Below are 16761 nucleotides of genomic sequence, written 5' to 3'. Positions count from 1 at the left end.
TATTTTGGCATCTACCTACAGCATGGAACCCTTGTGTTTCTCCATATGAGTTGTATTTTTTTGGGGGGGAGAGGAAAACTGGGGGTGTATCTTAAAATAGTGAATATGGAAAAAAATGCCATAGTGATGGGAGCTCTAACACCTACTCCTGCTTTGAGAATTACTTTTAAAATTCACCTTGCCTATAAATGGTTTCAAATAATTGTCATCAGATAAAATCTATTTTCACAATTTGATTGGACCCATGTGCATTTCTGGTATAAACAGGTTTAAGTTCTCATATACAATGGATTGTAGGGCCAGAGTGAACATTAGCTTTCTTTTTTCCCCTATGGGTCCTTTTTTTAGTGAGGTGGTCGTCACAATTGCAGACTCTCCGACCTTGCCCCTTTTCTTTGACTTGAGTAGGCTGGATCTGTTGCTCCATTTGTTCAATAAGGAAAGCAATGTTTACTATTGGATAATTTGGGTAAGCTGTTGTTCTTGGACAAATGGAAGCTTTTTCATGTTTTCTGTCCTGGAGGTTCTAAACTGAAATCTAGATTGGTATGTTCATCTACATAGAGAAAAACATAGAAATGTGCATTCAGAGCTAGAAGGTACTATCTAATCAAATCCTTTCATTTTACTGAGTTTGTAAGATTTTGTGTTTCTGACATTCTACAGAATCTCAGAATTGAAGGGGATCTCAGAGGTAATTGAGTTCAAGCCATATTTGACCAGGAACTCACTTTACAACATTCCTAACAAGTTAAAAATTCCAAAAGAGATTGGGGTACTGCCTCCCTAGCAACATGTTCTACTTTGCAATAAATCTACTGTAAGAAAGATGTACCTTAACATCAATCCTGCATCTACCTTTTGTGGTTTCAACTTGTTGATCCTTGTTCTGACCTCTGGGATCAAGATAGCTTTTTAAATAGTCAATAAACATTTATTAAGTATTCACTGTTTACCTGGCACTGTACTAAGTTCTGGAGATACAAAAAAAAGGCAAAAGACAGTCCTTGCCCTCAAAGACCTCACAGTCTAAAGGGGGAGACGACAGGCAAACACAGTATGTACAAACATGCTAGATATAGGATAAATAAAAAATAATTAGAACTGAAGTTACTAGAATTAAAAGGGGTTGAAAAAGGCTTCTCATGTAAGGCCGTAGTTTAGTTGGAACTTGAAGGAAACCAGAAAAGGCAGTAGGAGGAGATAAGGAAGGAGACCATTCCAGGCATGGGAATGCGCAGTGAAAATGCTAGGAGAGAAATGGGGTGTCTTGTTTATGAAACAGCATGGAAGCTAGTGACACTGTATTGAAGAGTATGTTATGGGGAGTAAGGTATAAGAAAACTGGAAAGATAAGAAGAAGCTTGGTTATGAAGGGCATTGAATTTCAAATAGAGGATTTTGTTTTTTTATTCGAGAGGCAACATGGACTCATTGGAACTTATTAAGTAGAGGAGTTACATGGTCTGACCTGTGCTTTAGGAATACCATTTTGGTAACTGAATGGGGGATGGATCAGAGTGGGGAGAGATTAGGGGCAAGCAGAACCACTAGCAGGCTATTGCAATAGTCCTGGCATGAGGTGATGAGGCCTGAACCAGGGTTGTGGCAGTGTTAGGGGAGAGATGATTGAAGACAGCTATGACAGAGGTAGCATGGTCCAATGGAGAAGGCACTAGATTTGGAATCAGAGGACCTGGTTATGTCATTTGCTTAACTGCTTGACTTTGGTCAAATGATGTAATCTCTCTAGGTCTGAGTTTCCATATTAGTGGAAAATAAGTGTATTGGACTAGGTGGCATCTGAGGTTCCTTTAAGACCTCCATCTATGATCATAATCTATGATTCTCCAGGTTAAGCTTCTGAAATTCCTTTAACTAGTTCTCATTTAGTATGGTCTCCTTTCCCTTCAACACCATGATCTCCAACTTCTGGATGCTCACTAATGAATATCTTTCCTGAAACATGATACCCAGAGCATGACAGTAAGTGCAGGATAGAATATAGTGGGAATTTCCCTTATTTTGAACATACCCCTCTAAATGCAGCTTATGATATAATTTCCATATATCATTGTTGAAATTGATCTTGAAGTCCTTTAAAATCCTCCCAGACTTTTTTTTTAAACATAAACTGATGTTTACCTTATCTTGCATTTGTGCAGCTGATTTTTCAAAACAAAAACTCTACACTTACCATTATTATCTTACTAGATTCAGTGCATAGTTTTCACCTCTCAATTATATTTTTGGATCCTGAGTGTCATCCATTATGGTAGTTATACCTTCACTTGCGTCAACAATTTTATAAGTATCCCATCTCCTATTGATATAAATATTAAAGAATACAAGGTAAATGGCAGATCTCTGGGGCACTCCACTTTAAGTTGATAAGAATCTATTAATTGCTTCTTTTTGGGTCTAGTCTTTTGCCAGTTGCTTAGACAAACTAGTTGTACCTCATTGAATCTATAATGCTTGCTCCATCTTGTCCATAAAAATAGTCTGAGAGACTTTGTCACATTTGATAGACAGTGACCCCGGAGTCAAGAGGACCTGAGTTCAAATCTGGCCTCAGACATTCACTAACTTTGTGACCCTGGGCAAGTCACTTAACCCCAATTGCTTAAAAAAATGAGTTCTAGTTTTTCTCCCTTTCTCTTCCCCTTCTCCCCTCTTAGGGCAAGAAATTTCTATATGTGAGGTCATGCAATACATATTTCCATATTAACTATGTTGCAAAAAAAATCCAAAACCAAACCACAAATAAAATAAAACAATAATAATAATGAAAGTTTTTTTTTTAAAGCATGCTTCAATTTGCTTTCAAGGTTCATCCATTCTCTTTTGGAGGTGGATAGCATTTTTCATCATGGGTCCTTTGAAATTGTCTTGGATCATTATCTTGATGAGAGTAGCTAAGTCATTCACAGCTGATCATCCTCATAATATTGCTCTTAATGTGTGCAATGTTCTCCTGGTTCTGCTCACTTCACTTTGCATCAATTCATGTAAGTCTTTCCAGGTTTTTCTGAAAGCAATCTGTTGTCCCTTTCTTATATCACAACAGTATTCCATCACAATCATATATCACAACTTGTTCAGCCATTTTCCAAAAGAAGGGCATCTCCTCAATTTCTAATTTTTTTGCCACCACAAAATGTGTGTGTGTTCATTCTTTGTTGCCAAAGAAAACCATACCATCAGAGAAATAATGACATGACTTGCACTTGACTTTGCTTTTTGAGTGAGGGAGGGCTGTGATGGTTACCAGCCTCACTTCTCTTCCAGAGCCATCTGAATCAGTGACCAGATATTCATCAGGATGATTGGAGATGACCCAGGATGAGGCAATTGAGGCTAAGTGACTTGCCCAAGGTCACACAGCTAGTGAGTGTGAAGTGTCTGAGGTGAGATTTGAACTCAGGACCTTCTTATTCCTGCACTGGTGCTCTATCAACTGCACCACCTAGCTGCCTCTTGCCATCACAAAAAGAACTGCTATAAATGCCCTTGTACAAATAGGTCTTTTTACCCTTTTATGTGAATTCTTTGGGGACAAAGGGTATGCACAGTTTTATAGCCCTTTGAGTGTACTTCCAAATTGTTCTGCAGAATGCTTGGACCAGTCCATAGCTCCACTAAGAGTGTATTAGTGTCCCATTTTTGCATCCTCTGCAGCATTTGTCATTTTTCTTTTCTGTCATGTTAGCCAATTTGATGGGGTGAGGTGATTTCTCAGAATCGTTTTAATTCACTTTTCTCTAATCGGAAATGATTTAGAGTATTTTTTTTTTTAATGTGACTATTGATAGCTCTAAATTCTTCTTCTGAAAACTGCCAGTTCATATCCTTTGATCATTTATCTCTTAGGGAGGTACTTACTTTTATTGTTTTGACTCCATTCCCTACATATTTGAGAAATGAAGCCTTCGTCAGAGAGACTTGCTATAAATTCTGCCCTCCCCCCAGTTTCCTGTTTTCCTTCTATTTCTGGCTGCATTAGTTGTGTTTGTACAAAAGTTTTTAAATTTCATGAAACCAAAAATATCTATTTTACTTCCTCTAATCCCCTCTATCTCTTTTTCAGTCATAAACTCTTTCATTATACATAGATATGGGGCAGCCAGGTGGTGCAGTGGATAGACCACCAGTGCAGGAGTCAGCAGGACCTGAGTTCAAATCTCACTTCAGACACTTGACACTCACTAGCTGTGTGACCTTGGGCAAGTCTTTAACCCCACTTGCCTCATCCTGGCTTATCTCCACTCATCCTGATGAATATCTGGTCACTGGATTCAGATGGCTCTGGAAGAGAAGTGAGGCTGATGACCTGCACAGCCCTCCCTTACTCAAAGCAAAGTCAAGTGCAAGTCATATCATTATTTCTCTGATGGCATGGTCTTCTTTGGCAACAAAGGATGAACACACACACACACACATACATAGATATGATGGGTGCATTTTTCCAAGCTCCCCTAATTTATTTATGATTTCAACCTGTATGTCTAAATTGTTTATCCATTTTCCACCTTATCTTGGTATACGGTGTGAAATGTTGATCTGTGACTAATTTCTGCCAAACTGCTTTCCAGTTTTCCAAGACATTTTTGTCAAATGCTCAGTTCTTATCCCCAAAGCTTTGATCTTTAGGTTTATCAAACACTGGATTACTATTGTCATTTACTACTATTTACTGCTACTACTGTGTACCTAATGGATTCCGCTGATCTACCACTCTATTTCTTGGCCAGTACAAGATTGTTTTGATGATTACTACTTTGTAACATAGTTTGAAATCTGGCACTGCTAAACTTGCTTCATTCACATTTCCCCCCATTGATTTCTTTGATATTCTTGATGTTTTGTTCTTCCAGATGAATTTTCTTACTATTCTTTCTAGCTCTATAAAATAAGTCTTTGATAGTTTGACTGGTATGGCACTAAATAAGTGAACTAGTCTAGGTAGTATTGGCATTTTTATCATATTGACTCAGCCTACCATGAGCAATTAATATTTCTTCAGTTGCTTAGATCTGTTTTTATTTGTGTGAAAAGTGTTTTGTAATTGTGTTCATGTAGTTTCCTGATCTATTTTGGCAGGTAGACTCTCAAGTAATTTTTATGGTCTGCAGTTATTTTAAATGGAAATTCTCTTTCCATCTCTTTCTGCTGGGTTTTGTTGGCAGTATATAGAAATGCTGATGATTTCTGTCCAAATCGATTTTTCTTAAAGTACAATCTGATGTGTCACTGGTCAGCTCAAGAAGCGTCAGAGGCTCCCCACTGCCATTAAGATAAAATGCAAACTTCTCTGTTTGATGTTTAAAGACCTTTATAATCTCATTCTGGATTATTTTTCAAAACTGATTGCACATTATTCTCTCTCGTACAGTATGTACTCCAGCAAATTGTTCTATTTGTTATTTCTTGTCCACAAGATTCCATCTTGTGCTTCTGTGTCTCTCTGTAGGCTGTCCCCCTTGTGTTTTAGGTGAAAAAGATTCATCTGCAGGTTCTGACCTTGTGAATTTTGAAAGGCCATGAGTGTGAACTGTCTGAGATCCAGGAGTCCAGGAGTGCTTTCCAACCATACCACACTTTCCAGCATATCTGGCATCTAGGAGTGACGAAATCTTTGAACCCAGTCTAGTGGATGAGATTAGTATTTATTCTGATATCACATTTGGATGTGAACTTGATGGAACAATGTTATGCAGAAGATGTAATAGATTTGAGCCTACTCTCCTCATAGACCAGAGTGGTTTAGGAAAGAGTGTATCCCTAAAGCATAGGAGAAATGCTTGTATTTCTGTTCTTGCTATAGCTTCAAAATGAATATCCCTTTGTAAAGCTAATTAATGTTAATTGGTTAAATGGAACTGGGGCAGCTAGTGACTGGTAGCTAACCTTTACATTAGAATGAGGACTCAAGTTGATGGTTTTAGAGAAAAATATCTCAGTGCTATCCCTAGAACTCTGATGGAGAAATATAGCAGGTTTATTATATGTTGGCTTTGGAGTGAAAGGGCCTGAGGCCTCTTTCCTTACAGCACTGTCACATTTTTACCCCATGTAAATAGTATTTTATTTTCTCCAATTACATATAAAGACAATTTTTAGCATTCATTTTTAAATAAAATTTTGAGTTTTAAATTTTCTCTCTCTCTCCCTTCCTGCCCTCTTCCCTATGACAGGAAGTAATTTGATATGGGTTATATATATTCAATTATGGAAAACATTTCCAGAGTAGTCATAGTTGTGAAAGAAGAACCTGACCAAAAGGAAACAAAAACCTATGAAAAAAATAAAGTGAAAATTTCCATCTGCATTCAGATTCCATTAGTTCTTTCTTCGGAGGTGGATAGCATTTTCTATCTTGAGTCTTTTGGAATTGTCTTAGATCATTGTATTGCTGAGAACAGTTAAGCCAATCAGAGCTTATCATCACACAACATTGCTGTTACTCTGTACATTGTTCTCCTTGTTCTGTTCACTTTACTTTGCAAGTTTTTTACTTTTCCAGGTTTTTCTGAAAGCAATCTGTTCTTCATTTAGCACAATAATATTCCATTACACTAATATATCACAATTTGTTCATCCATTCCTCAATTGATGAGCATCCCCTCAATTTTAATTCTTTGCCACTACAAAAAGAACTACTATAAATATTTCTATACCTGTAGATCCTTTTCCCTTTTTTCAGATCTCTTTGGAATATGGAACTAGTAATGGCATTAGAGCATTGTTTCTAATTGGATAATGTCAGCCAGGAAGAATTCACATGAAGAGAAACACCAAACCAAGTGTAGGTGTAAAAAGAGAGAGTAAGAGACTGATAAGTGCCTTTTGGAATATATTCTCCAGTACCCATTATGCACAGCAAATTGAAAAGGTTTCTTCTTTACCATTCAGTCAACAGACCAGAAGAATCCCTCACAGAACACCTATGCATGTTTTAGATCTCTCCAATAAATTTCCATTACATGTTGTTATTACTCTCTTTCAGGAGACTCCTCAGTTTCTTTTATGTGGGGAAATGCATTTGTGCCATCTGTGCCTAAAGACTGAGCTCAGTGGTCAATCCCTTGTTATATTGAATATTAATATTATTGCATTATATGTAGTATCTTTCAACATAATGTATTTTACTTATTTATCATATGCTTTAAGCATGTATTTTTATTGTTATTTTATCTAAGGCCATCATTGCCATTCTCAATTTGTTTGTTTTTTGACTTGAGGCATAATAAATTTTGCTCCAATTGGTCATTTTAATATTTGTGAATTTTTATGTTTCAGGTATTTTTTTAAATAAATGATTCTTTGTTGATTTCTGTTTTCTAATCCATCCTGCTACCCTCTTCCTTCTTATGGGTAAGTTCAGCCCATTCATATTCATAGTTATGATTATTAATTATATGCTTCTCTGCATCATATCCTTCTATTTTTTCTTCTCTTTGTGATCCAATCTTTTCTTCACAAAGAAGACAGAGGTGATGAAATGATGAAATCATTAACACTAGTGATCTATAATTAAACTGGTCTGCTTTTGATCCACAACCCCTCCTCTTTTTAACCTAACCCAGACCCTCATTTCTATTTCTTATACTCCTTTACCCTTCATTTTTTTTTCCCTTTATGATCCACCTTCTGAAGTTGGAGTTTTGTTTTTTTCTTGTGTAGCAGGAACAATATCTAAAGGTTTTGACTCGTGAAGCCTAGGTTAATTTTTCCTTGAAAGGTATTGAAATTATCCTGAGGCCTTAATTGGCTCAGAGGAAACTTTAGGACATTCATGTAGCTTCCTGGGAATCTAGGTAAAAAAATCTAGGGAAAACAGAGTCATCGTTAAACCTCCCTCAGGCTTTTGACTTATGGGCAATGAGATATAACACAGAGGCAGGGAAGCTGTATTCAGCTGAATCAATGATATATCCTTGCTGAATATCCTCCTTCCCCACCCTGCCATGGCTAAGTAATTTTTTGTTAATTTTTGTTAACTTTTAACAAATTAACTTTTAAATTAACTTTTAAACTTTTAAATTAACTTTTGTTAATTAAGATGTCATTTGAGTGTCTCATTTCATTATAAACTTGAATTGTTTATCTGAGAGAGGCCTGGCCTATCACATGTGGTATAATTAAAACAGCATTGGATCAGGGTGGCTTCATCCAAGTGGGGAAGGAGTGACATGGAGGAAGCCAAGTTCCATAGTCCCCTCTGTCCTTCTAGTGGTTTTTCTGACCTGTTGCATCCCCTTTTGGCTCAGGGTGATTAGAGAGTACGTGATCTCTATAGGCAATTAGCTACCAGAGAGATATGTGAATGTGCTCTGCATTGTTAAGAACTATGCTCAGAAAATGATAAATGCTGTTAATTGTTATTGGTTGAATTTGCATAATTTTTGAACTTGTGGGTGATGGTGATTTTCAGGGCCACCCAGTATGGCAGGATTTGACCTTTTCTAAAGACTGAAATTTTGAGATTAAGTGCATGCTGAAGGAATTGCTTGGGACTTTTTATGCGACATTTGGGTAGTCATTTTGTATATGGACAAATGTGGTAAATGCACTCCAATTGGTTCACTGAGGACAGGGAAGATTGCATCAATTTAAAATGTTTAAAGACAAAAATTCCATTCTCAATCCATTCCATTCCATTTCATTCCATTCTCTGTGTGTTGTGTCTCTCTGTCTCTCTCTCTCTTTCTCATTCACTGTCTCTGTGTCTCTTTCAGTGAGAAGGAAGAGGTGGGTTTGTCGTGCTCAAACCCTTCGGTGCTGAGTCATATGTGGTGGGAAATAGCCAGAGGTTCATTATCTCCAAATTACTTATGTGCTGAGCTAGCATACATGGTTGGCTGGAATCAGGAAGTACAGCTTTAAGCATGTTTGTAATTATATAAGAAAGAGGGAATGATTGATGGTGTGAAATCCTGAGGATCTGGAACAGGATGAAATAAAAAACATAGTTGGTGAACTCTCTTGTCTTTGCATCTCCAACACCAACCATCATGCTTTATTTAAGGATGAGAACTGATTAAAGTACATCATCCTTACTTAAATAACTAAAATGATCTGTATTTTGATACCTATATCAGTCAACCAACCAAAAGCATTAAACTAATTGCAAACAATCTAATCAAGTTGGAAAGGGATAGAGAGCTTCAAGACTGTTGGATGAAATGAAGTAATCCAGGAAGTGTATTGAGATTACTTAAGGTTTCATTTATTTCTATAGTGCCTGGATAATAGAGCCAATTTAGAACCCAAAATTATAGTGTTGGGCCAATAAAGAAATTTTAGACAAGCCACAGATTGATAATTATTGGGGTGGGGAGAAGAGTCATTCTGCTTCTCCTCTCCCCCTAGTCTCTTTGACACGAGGAGGAACTTGTGAACCTAAAAACATTGCAAGATTATGAATTTCTCATAAGGATCCTAGCAGTATCCTTGGAATAGCAGGAACTGGTGTTAACATCTGTATTGGGAGCCAAGGACAAACTAGGAACACCAAAGAAAGGCAGCTTGAGGACTCTACAAGGGTCCCAACAGAAAGTTATGGCATGCTTAAGAGGAATTTAATGAGACCATCACAAAAGGGAGAAAAAGGTCTCCAGTATTAGAATTGTGAGCACACTCCATTGCTGAATGATCTCTCTAAGTTTCATCTATTGTGTGTACTTGTGGGAGAATGTGCCCCCAGTTTGTGGGGAGTCTAACAGGCTAGTTGATATCAACTGATAATCAATATTGGAGCACACTGGTGGGGGCTTATAACATATAGTACAAGTCAATTCTGCTATAATGCTTGTTTTGAAAATGTGGATTTGTCCCAATTCGATTGATATATTAGGGGAAAATTTGAACATCATATGAATTTGAAGTATGTTTATGCTTGATTTCATCCATAAGAAATAGTGAGAATGTGGAATGCTGCACTACTTTACAGTAACACGTAAGCTGCAAACTGGAAGGCAAGCAAACTTCAGGGCTTTTTCAGGGTTAAGGTATATTTATTGTGTATCTTCTGGTGTATTAGAAGCTATGGGTAGAAGAGAACTGTCTCTCTACTTTATCTCTACCTTTCTTTCTCTCCATGGCCAAGCCCCCCAGTCTTGGCCTTCTCACCCATGGCCTTCAATTCTGTCAACCTAGCCACCTGGATAATAGAGCCAATTTAGAATCCAGAGTTATAATGTTGGACCAATAAAGAAATTTTAGACAAGCCACAGATTGATAATTGTTGGGGGTGAGGAGAAGAGCCATTCTATTTCTATTTAACCACCTAAAAACCAGTGTGCAAGCTGAAGAGCCATGGTTACTCCCACTATTTATTGCAGCATTTATGTATTTTAAAACCATTTAACATGTATAAAACTGTGCTACCCTTTTTATTAGTTCCTTTTTCAAAAATGTGTAACTCATGAAGTTTTTGAGTATTGTGCCCCTGACCCAGTTTCTCCCTTGAGCCATGTGGTTTTTATTATGCAATTTTGCATAGCTCAGTGATTTTTTTAGGAATACATATGCTGCATTATAGCACAACTGACTCTACTAGAAAACCACCCACAATTCTTCAGGGTTAACCCTTAGAGTGAAGATACAGCTAAAATTAGACAGCATACAATTACAGTGAATGGACCTAGACCCAGTCAGCACAGCTTTGTGACTTGCCACCAGCACTTAAAAGACACCCAGGCAATCACATGAAATGGATAATGAGAGTTTCCTACCACCAGGAATAGCAAGGTCAGAATTGTTGAAGGTCAGATGGGTTCTCATCTTGCTTTCTAGTGCAGAGAAACAGGATAATATGTATAGATTTTGGCTGGAATACTTGGTCACCCTGAAATAGAACATGGTCACAAGTCTTTATAGATAGCAGGTATGTAGTTTGGATCATGGGGAGAAAGATTTCATTCCAGCAGAGGGTCATCAGGAATGATTCATTTCCAGAATGTAAAATTTAAATTTGTCTGTGTTATGGATTAGGAACTTATAGTTGATGGTGACTTTGGAATAGTGTCACCCCGCCATATGGCATGGAATAGGTCAATTAGTGAAACACTCTTCTAACAGACACATGACCTGGGCATGGGTTCTTTACATTCAGTGTGCTCTACAGAGCTCTTGGGAGATGGAGCCCCTCCATTGGTGGTGGATATTTTCTTAATCACTTTAACATTTATGTTGGAAAGTGGCTTTCATTAGTAAGGAATATGCTAATTAAAATACCTAAGAATAGCTAACACTTACATAGGGCTTTAACTTAGATATTTCAGGAAAAGGGATCTACTCATTTTTATCTTTCTCTTCCAGCTCCAGTAAGGTTCGGGAACTTCAGGCTTAAATGTGACTAAAATGAGGACAAATCATTCTTATCATTTATAGCCTGGGCCACAATCTACTGGCTAGACCTGTCTACGTTCCAGAAGGTAGCTTTTATATGAGTGTAATGAGTGCCACCTTCATAAACAAATGGAGACAGCTAAGTAGCATGGTGAACAAAGCATGGGACTTGGAGTCAGGAGGACCTGACTTCTCAGCTGTGTGACCTTGGACAAGTCATATAGCCTCACTCAGCATTTGATTCCTTGTTTGGAAAAAGAAGATAATAATAGCACTTCCCAGGGCTGTTGTGAGGACCAAATGAGGTTGTATGTATGTATGTATGTATGTATGTATGTATGTATGTCTGTGTGCATATCAATATATATGTATATGGGCAGCTAGATGGCACAGTGAAAAGAGTACTGAGTGTAGAGTCAGGAAACTGAATTAAAATCTGATCTCAGACTCTTGCTAGCTGTGTGACCCTGAGCAAGTCACTTAATCCTGTTTGCCTCAGTTTCCTCATCTGTAAAATGAGCTGAAGAAGGAAATGGCAAACTGCTCCAGTATCTTTGCCAAGAAAATCCTCAAAAGAGGTCACAAGGAGCTGGACTGAAAATGACTAAACAACAACAAAAATGTTTATATATTTAAATACGTAGATACGTGTGTGTATGTATATATGCACATATCTTTGCAAATCTTAAATCCCTTTATAAATCCTATTCTTGTTTTTTAGGATATTCTTCTTGGTTTCTTAATGAATTCAATGCCTGGTTCGTAAGTTTCTTTCTACTCTAACTCTTGCCCTCATACTTGGGGATGTGAGCATACATATCATTACTCCCCCATACAGCCTAACCTCCGGATTCCTTGCTATCTTCCTTTCCCATGATGTACTCTTTTAGTACATCTATAGTACAATTACACACAGAGATCATTACTTCTTTGATTTTGCTGTTACCCCCAAGGGCCCCATACCTGTGTTCATGAACTCGGAAATTCTTTTATTTATCATAATATTGCCTTTCCCTCTCTCTTGCAACTCCAAACTCCATCCTTCATTCTCATAGTGACTTCCAATCTCTCTGTCCCTCACTTCTTTCCTAGGTTGTCCTCCCTGCCCTGGCTACATTCTCTTTCCTTCTATAGATACATTTTACATTAGCTCTTATGATCTTTGTTTACCATATGAAGAATTCAAGTACAAAGAAATGATGTTGCTTGGGTGGAGGTCCATGGTATAATTGGGATTAGAACTACTAGGCTTCTGGATTTAAGAAAGATGTTTAATAGATGACCCCCCTGGCTGCATTGAAACACTATCACTGTAGGCTAGAGCCAGATTAAAATGTAATTAAAATGTAAAATTTTAAAAATTACAGTGGAACATAGATAATGTTAATATGTAGTTTTCTAAGAAAATAGGCAGCCAGCAGGGATCTTCATGTACAAGTTAGTGGTCCCCTTTCTATTTGAGTTTGAAGCCACTGGTGTAAAGTTTTAGAAGGAGGATAAAAAGATAAAAAGATGCTGGGGTTGCTGAAGTTAGATTTCAAAGCAGTGCATATGACTCTATATTTCTCCAAGTTAGTCTGTTTCCCCACCCCACATTCTTCTTCTGACTTAATGGTTTTAGGAGTGAGAATTGCAATTTCTTCTTTAGCTATATACTACGTGCTTTATTAGTCAGATTCTGTTTCTTTTCATGTAAAGCATCTGTGACTCACCCTAATATGTGTATTTCCCTGTGTACATTTTGATTATGGTGAGAGAGGGTAGCTGGGGAAAAAAGGCTTTAGTTGCTAGCGTGTGTGTGAGCAGATTAGTAATTTGAAATTAGTCTGGAAAGATAGGTTAAAATCAGATTGTAAAGGGTTTTAAATAACAAACACAGGAGTTTGTATTTGTTTCTAAAGGCAATGGGGAGTCACTGAAGCTTCTTGAGTAGGGGAGTGACTTGGCAAGTTGAGTGGTTTAAAAATATCAGTATGATGGCTTTGTGGAGGAGATATTAAAAACTGGAGAGATTGAAAGCAGGGAGCCCAATTAGGAAGCTATTGTAATATAGTCCAAGTGAGCCATAATGAGGATTTGAACAAGGGTAATGGTCATGTAAGGAGAGAGAAGGGAACAGATATAAAAGTTGTTTTAGAGGAAAAATCAATAACATCTGGAAATTGACTTGATATGGGGATGAGACTGTGAATCTAAGTGACTAGAAAAATGATACCCTTGACAGATGTGGGGAAGTTTAAAAGAGAGTTGAATTTAGGGGAAAAGAGAATGAATTTCATTTTGGACATATTAAATCTGAGATGCCTATGAGACAAAATTTATTTGGAGATGTCTAAGAGACATGTAACGTGGGCCTGGCACTCAGAAGACAGTTTAGGGCTGTGTATATAGATTTGGGAGTCATAGAGAAAATATTTAAATCTATGAGAGATAGTGAGATCACTGAAAGAGAAGGCTTAAATAAAGAAAAGAAGTGGGTCTAGGATAGAGCTTTGGAGAACATTTAAAGTCAAGGATGGAACATGGATGATTTTTCCATAAAAGAGACCTTTGAGTCTTATTTCTTCTTTTAAAATATATATTTATATTTTGTTAAATATTTTCCAGTTACATGTAAAATTTTTTAAATATTCATTTTTTAAAGATTTGAGTTCCAAATTCTCTCCCTTCCTCCCATCCTACTCCCTTTGAGAAGAATGACAATTTGATATCAATTATACATGTGAAGTTATACAAAACGTATTTCCGTATTGATATGTTGCAAAAGAAAACAGACCAAAAAATCTGAGAAAAATGAAGAAGGTAAAAAATGTGCTTCAGTCTGCATTCAGGGAGTTCATCAGTTCTTCCTCTGGAGATGGATAGCATTTTTCATCATGGGTCCCTTGTATCATTGTCTTTTGTTTCAATTTATTAATTAATTTTTAGTTGTCAACATTCACTTCCATGAGTTTTAAATTTTCTCCCCCTCCCTCACTCCTTCTTGCCTAAGATGGCATGCAATCTGATATGGGCTCTGTACATACATTCCTATTAAACACATTTTTACATCAGTCATGTTGCATAGGAGTATTATAATGAATGGGAGAAACCATGAGAAAGAAAAACAAAATAAAACAAAAAAATTAGTATGCTTTGCTCTGCATTCAGACATCATAGTTTTTTCTCTGAATGTGGATGGCATTTCCCATCATGAGTCCTTTGGAATTGTTTTAGCACCTTGCATTGCTGAGAAGGGCTAAGTCAATCAAAATCAGTCATCTCATACTGTGGCTGTTACTATGTACAATGTTCTCCTGGCTCTGCTCACTTCCCTCAGCATCAGTTCGTATAAGTCCAGGTTTTTGTGAAGTTTGTCTGTTCATCGTTTCTTATGGCACAATGGTACTCCATTATATTCATATACCACAACTTGCTCAGTCATTCCCCAGTGGATGGGCATTCCTTCAATTTCCAATTCTTGGCCACCTCAAAAAGAGCTGCTGTAAATATTTTTGTACATGTGGGTCCTTTTCCCATTTTTATGATCTCTTTGGGATACAGCCCTAGAAGTGGTATTGTTGGGTCAAAGGGTATGCACATTTTTGTAGCCCTTTGGACATAGTTCCAAATTGGTCTCCAGAATGGTTGGATCAGCTCACAGCTCCACCAACAATGATTTAGTGTTTCAACTTTCCCACATCTTCTCTTGGATCGTTGTCTTGATCAGAGTAGCAAAGTCTTTCACCATTAATCATCTTTCACAATATTGCTGTTATTGTGGACAATGATCTCCTGGTCTTGTTCACTTTACTTTGCATCAGTTCATATAAGTCTTCCCAGATTTTTCTGAAAGCATCCTGCTCATCATTTCTTACAACTCAATGATATTCCATCATAATTAAATACTTGTTAAGGCTTGTTAAGCCTTTCCCCTATTGGTTGACATCCTTTGGTTTCCAATTTCTTGCCATAACAAAAAGATCTACTATAAATATTTTTTTACATATTGGTTCTTTTCCTTTTCTTTGATTTCTTTGAAATATAGATCTAGTGGTAGTATTGCTGAATCAAAGTTTATGTACAGTTTTATAGCCCCTTTTGTATACTTCCAAATTGTTCTGCAGAATACTTGGACCAGTTTGTAACGTCACCATCAGTGGAGTTACATGAAGCATTAGTTTCCCATTTTTTTCTGTATCTCCTCCAACATTTGTCATTTTTCTTTTCTGTCATGTTAGCCAATTTGACAGGGTGAGGTGGTATGTGAATTGTTTTAATTTGCTTTTCTCTAATCAGAAGCGATTTAGAATATTTTTTCATGTGACTATAGATAGCTTTGATTTCTTCTTCTAAAAACTGCCTGTTTATGTCCTTTGACCACTTATCAACTAGGGAATAGCTCTTATTTTTACAAATTTGGCTAAGTTCCCTACATATCTGAGAAATGAGACCTTTATCAGAGAAACTTGCTGTAAATTTTTCCTCCAGTTTTCCTTCTAATTTGGGTTGCATAAGTTTTGTTTGTGGGTCTTATTTCTTCTTAATTCTACTACTTTCATCTGATCCAGTCTCTGCTTTCAGATCTTGTTTGGGAATCCACCCCGCTCAAGGAATCTAACCTTGGGTTAGCTTGGTGGTACAGTGGATAAAGTGTTAAGCACAGCGTCAGGAAGACCTAAGTTCAAATTCAGCCTCAGACACTTACTAGTTTTGGACAAGTCACTAAACCTCTTCTAGTTTAAGTATTTTCAGCTGTAATATGGTGATAATAATAGTACTTATCTCTCAGAGATGTTGGGAAATAGGTTGAGGATCAAAGTTGTTGAGGATCAAAGGGGATAATATTTGTAAGGTCTTTAACATAGTGTCTAGCATATGGTAGGCTCCTAGTAATTATTTGTTTCCTTCCTGTCTTCTAAGCCTTAACAAAACCAAAACCTGTCAGGGAATGTTTTCAGTGGGAAGTAGTATCTGAAAAGCCTTCCTTCTTTTTTCTCTCTATTTAGTTTTATGGGTTGCATCCCAGAACCCAGCAGAGGACAATAGGTGTCAGTTTGAACCATCCAAGCCTGTGCTGAATTAATTTATATGTTCAAGGAACTGCCAGGCATACAAGTCCTCCCCCAAAGCAAGGAAATGACTTTAAGTTACTATTCCATTGTGTTCATGGGTGTCTCTGGAAAGACTAAGGTCTATTTAGGGGAGAAGGAAGAAAGGGATGGGATGGCAGAGAAGTAGGATAGAAATGAAATGAAATTCATTATTAGAGAAAAGTAGAGGAAAGGAAAAGGAAACAAAGAGATAAAAGGAGAAAAATATGCATCAAGGGCAGGAGAAGAGATTGCCTTCAGTTGTCTGAAGTGCTCTTCAGACCTGGATCTGAATCTGGATTTGTTTGTGGGCTTTATTTCTTCTTAATTCCGT

General features: G+C 37.2%; 1 protein-coding gene across 1 annotated transcript in view; it reads left to right on the top strand.

Moving 5' to 3' along the window:
- The window catches only part of LOC140517198 (deubiquitinase DESI2-like), a 101378-nt gene that overhangs the window by 1167 nt on the left and 83450 nt on the right, over positions 1–16761 (top strand). The gene's annotated exons all lie outside the window — the stretch shown is intronic.

The sequence above is a fragment of the Notamacropus eugenii genome, chromosome 1 (assembly GCF_028372415.1).
Source record: "Notamacropus eugenii isolate mMacEug1 chromosome 1, mMacEug1.pri_v2, whole genome shotgun sequence".
NCBI classification, from domain to species: Eukaryota; Metazoa; Chordata; class Mammalia; order Diprotodontia; family Macropodidae; genus Notamacropus; species Notamacropus eugenii.
Note: the sequence above shows the minus strand (reverse complement) of the source record. Positions and strands in the feature narration are given on the sequence as shown.